The sequence below is a fragment of the Myotis daubentonii genome, chromosome 7, assembly GCF_963259705.1.
Source record: "Myotis daubentonii chromosome 7, mMyoDau2.1, whole genome shotgun sequence".
Lineage (NCBI taxonomy): Eukaryota > Metazoa > Chordata > Mammalia > Chiroptera > Vespertilionidae > Myotis > Myotis daubentonii.
The window spans coordinates 74,330,880-74,335,723 of NC_081846.1; the positions used below are offsets into that span (position 1 = coordinate 74,330,880).

General features: G+C 38.4%; 1 pseudogene; it reads right to left on the reverse strand.

Moving 5' to 3' along the window:
• Positions 1 to 1,523: 1,523 nt before the first annotated feature.
• LOC132237998 (nudC domain-containing protein 2-like) lies at positions 1,524 to 1,981 on the reverse strand (annotated as a pseudogene).
• Positions 1,982 to 4,844: the final 2,863 nt, after the last annotated feature.

The following is a 4,844-nucleotide window of genomic DNA, read 5'->3' on the forward strand; positions in this document are numbered from 1 at the left end:
TTATATGACTTCTGTTATCTCTCATTATGCTTATTTCCTTATTTATAAGTCAAAGACCATAATTCTACGCTGTAAGTACTATGTACAATGTAACTGCTTCTTAAATACCAAAATACCTCTTTCATATGTGACTTGAAACATTTCTTCTGTCACTCAATTTCAACTACACTAACATTTATTGAGAATCTACACTAAATACAACATTAACTGGAAGAGATGAAAAGCTGAAAAAGTCAAAATATCACATGCAATACAATCTCTAAGAATAAAAAAATGTTGTTGCCTTGTTTATTATAGAAAAAATACCTTCAATATCATCAAATTTTGCAAAAAAATAATTATGTATATTCATAGTTAATGCATTTATAATTAATTATAATTTATTTCAAACTTTTATACAGTTTGTTCATTTGGATATTTTTATATTTGTAGCTTTTAAAAAAAGGATATCTGCAAATAAAAACTAGCTGTTTGTTCCTTTTTCTGGTAAAGCATAAGGTAAAGTGATTCCTCTATTTTATATTAGAAATATGTGACTGTATTCTGTAAACTTACATGACTTTTTAAAGTTTGAATTAATTACAAGGAAATTGTGAAAGGATAAAAATCTGTTAATTAAGATAGTGAAGCTTAGGAAAGGAGCTAGTTTGGGGAAGAAAGAAAAACAATTCTGGAGTTATAGGTAAAATTCATATATTGAAACCCTAATTCCTCATACCTTAGAATGTAACTGTATTTGGAGACAGGTACTGTTTTTTTTCTCCTACTTAGAAAAGTTTATTGAAAGACAAAACTAAATTTTCCCTGAAGTCATCCTGTCATTTCATTATGATCCATATTAAAATTTAAATTCATACCCTATATTAAAAATGAAATTAACAAAATGCACCATATGAAACTTCATGCTGAGCAAAACCAAGTCCAAAAAAAAGTAACCATGTATCAATAGAATAGTTCCCACTGTATTTAAGAGGTTTTCTATGTAAATCATATTTGAATGCAATTTTTAGAACCATATTTAAATATTTTGCAATTTGTTAACTGTAGGCATCCACGTTTTTCTTCCACCACATTGTTAGAATGAACTTCCCTTAATCTCTCCTGCTTGGACATGTTTTCTGAAATAGGTATTGGTTAAGCCCTTTCCCATAGTTTGGAGCAGCGCTGGCGCCTGCAGAAGCAAGGTAAGACGAGTCCCCTTCGCTTGACTGACCTCCACACTCTCCTACCTTGACTCCTTGACCCACTCACCCCCTCCCCTCTGCTTGACCAATTCTTCCGCCCACACCTTGACCCTACATTGCACACTTCCACCTTATATAAGAGAATCTAACCATGCCTTCGGGGCTGACACCAGCACACCGGTCTCAGCTGCTGTGAGAGAATGGAATAGAATTTCTTAAACTCTCACAACATCTCTTGGTCTGGCTCCTTTCGGGGAGGACCTAGCATGCATAATCTGTTTCTTTGATCAAGTTGGCAATGTTTGCCAGGGTCCACAGAATGCAGCAAAAAAATAGCAGTCATTTCTCCAGATTTGAGAAATCTGGTCCATCATTAGTATAGTTTCCTGAGATTTCTGCTCCACTGAAGTCAGAACCAGGATTTTCTTTCTGAAATCTCTCTAATGTAAGTTTTCTCTGCATTTGGTCTTGCACCCAAGGATCAGCTGCATATTCAGATTCTAGAAGTCCAATAATTTGCTGCATCTCTCTTTGTCTTTGTAGAAATTTGTTCTATCCTCCAAAGTCCATGTTCCCTCAACAGCTATTGTGGAATCAAAGAGTTTGCCCTTGAAAATTTCATGGCCATTCACTGCCAGTACCACATGCCAGCTCTGCAGGTCACACCGGATATCGTGGGTGTAAGTGCCTGGCAGCACCTGAACTTCAATGAACACCTCCTCCAAGATCTGGCATCACTGGCTCCACAGAGTCCTGCACAGAACCACCCCACTGCGCCCCTCAAATGGAGCCGACATACTCCAGGTGCCTCCTGGCTGCAGCTGCACTGTGGAGACAGGTGCTTCTAAGAAGCAATTGAAGTTTAATGGAGTCATAAGGTGGGGGCCCTAATCCAACCTGACTGGTGTCCTTATAAGAAGAGGAAGAGACACCAGAGCTGAACATGCACAAAGTAAAGGCCATGTGAAGACACAGCAAGAAGGTGGCTATCTACAAGTCAAGGAGAGAGGCCTGGGAAAAAACAAAACCTGCCAACACCTTGATCTTGAACTTTCAGCCTTCAGAACTGTGAGAAAAGAAAATTCTATTGTGTAAGTCACCCAGTCCATGGAAGTCTGTTTCAGCAGGCCTAGAAGACTAAGTCATCTTGATATATTAACTTTAGGAACTATTTACAGTCATTTAGAGGCTAAATGAATTTTGATGTTTCCCTATTTGTTCACTTGTTCACATGTGCTTGCCACCACATCCATGACATCCTGAGGAGAGGGTGCATGGATACAAAAGCTTCATCTTCTAAAGGTGTCTTTCTCATGAGATAACTCAGATTTTCTCTTTTCCTTTTGAATTATATGGCTTTGATTTCTTTTTTTAAGGTTTTATTAAATTGATTAGGTTGACATTGGTAAACCTTGATTTCTTGATCCTCACATTGGAAATCACTTGGCTTTATCTTCACCAGGTATAGTTTTACAAGAGCATACATTTTCCCCGTAGCATTCTTTCAGTTAGATTTCAGATAAAGTCTTTACACTGAATTCCGGGCATTAATACAAACACTTGGTAAACTCATATGTCCCTGATTAAATGAAGGCTATTGTTGCTGGCCAGAGTGGCTCAGTTGGTTGAGCATCATCCCATGCACTGAAAGGTTGCCGGTTCAATTCCCAGTCAGGGCACATACCTAGGTTTTGAGTCCCATCCATGGTCAGGCATATATGAAAGGCAACCAATCAATGTGTTTCTCTCTCTTCTTTCTCTAAGTATGTCCTCAGGTGAGGATTAAAAAAAAAGAGAGAGGGAGAGGCTATCGCTTGCCTATTGCATTCTTCAGTTATCTTCTGATAAACAAACACACACATACACACACTTGTTTCCTTTCTTCTCTGTCTTCTTCAGGCCAAATTTGAACTGACATTGGTATCAATATTTCTGGCCCTGCACAGGAGTATAAATTTTCTCAAAAATTGAATGATCAATATAGACAAAGGAAGCAGGAGAGGGTAGACAGTATTAATTTTCCACCAAAATAATTCAATTCTCCACCCCACTTAGCTGGTATAGACCTGGCTTGAAGAGTGGACCTGGATTTTAGCAGCCCTGTCAAGGCCATTTCTAGATATTAGAGCATTTGCTAACCAAGAAGTAATGGCTTCATCCCATGAGCCTCTTTGCAGTATTGCATTTCAGAGGATGCATAATTGCTTTGGTGAAATATTACAAAATGATTTCATACTGTGATTAAAATATTTTCACAACTGTCATCAAGGGAATAGTGGAAATAGATTTTTCAGTGTGATCAACTAGATAACCCTGAAGCTTAATGATGTGTTCCTGGCTTAGAGCAGGTTAGCATGAAATTTAATTTTCGGTAATCTGCCTCAGACCATTGGAGGACAAACTCACCTCTAGCTGGAATTTACCCAGCCTTCAGCACACAATAACTCAAGGGTGGCATGTCTCTAGAATGATGCCTCCCTGGGCAAGGAGGCAGGAAAGGTTATGTCTCCCCATAAGAAATCACTCACCACATCCTGTCAATTCTTTCTTTGTTATAACTTTCCCATTCACAACTGTCCTTTCCCAGTGCCATCACCCTACCTTTGTCACTTTAATTTGGATGAGGAAATAGAGTGACTATGGTTTATCTACCTCACTCCACAGTTGCACCTAGATTTCTTATTATCACCAGATGAATCTCCCTAAAGCATGTATTTTATCATGAGATATTCTACTAAAAAACATTCAGAGGCATCTTTAACCATGCATTGGAAAACAACTACCTTTCTAGATTTAGCCTCAATGAGTCACGTTTATAACTCTTTTATTCTATCCTAAGTGTTTTACTCATAGTCTACCCAAAACACAAGGATTTTAACAGCTTTTATGGCCTTTCTCCTAGTCTCACACTTACCTTCAATGTCCTTTTATTACTACCCATTCTTGGAGACAGTTAAAATGATGCCTGAAAGCCTTTCTTATCCCAGCCTTGCCCTAAAGTAAATTTGTCCTGACCCTTACTGTGTAAATCCACTTTGTAAGTATTCAGATCACAAAGAGGCATTTCTTCTATCTGAAACCTTAGAAAATACAAATATTTTAAGAGATTGGTCTTTATAAACCTAGCAGAATACCAGGCATTTGTTATCTGGAGTGGGTAAAATACAGTAGGTGATGAATATAAAGGTTGCTGTGTTGAAGCCAGAGATTCAGTTAATGTTATTTAAATAAAATTTGAAATATTCTGGTGGGAAATGCCAAGGGCCACTCTGCCACACTTCGTCTCCATGACAATTATTTAAGTGACCTGCCCACAAGAAAAAAATCTAGAGATTTTTGATTTGAAGATTCTCCATTGAAAGATGTTGGTTAAGAGAGAACCAAGATGGCAGCATAGGCAAACTCCAATACTCCCTGCCTCCACAGCAAAAGTACAACTAAAATACAGAACAACTATCATTCAGAACCACCTGAAATCTGGCTGAATGGAAGTCCTACAACTAGAGAAGTAAAGAAGAAAGGACATCAAGACTAGTAGGAGGGGTGGAGGCACAGAACGGGCTGGTTGTTTTTATAATTGGGAGGGGTATCTCCATTGCAGAGGCCTCCCATAGGAAGCAAAGGGTCCCAGACCCACACCAGACTCTCAGCCCAGGGTTC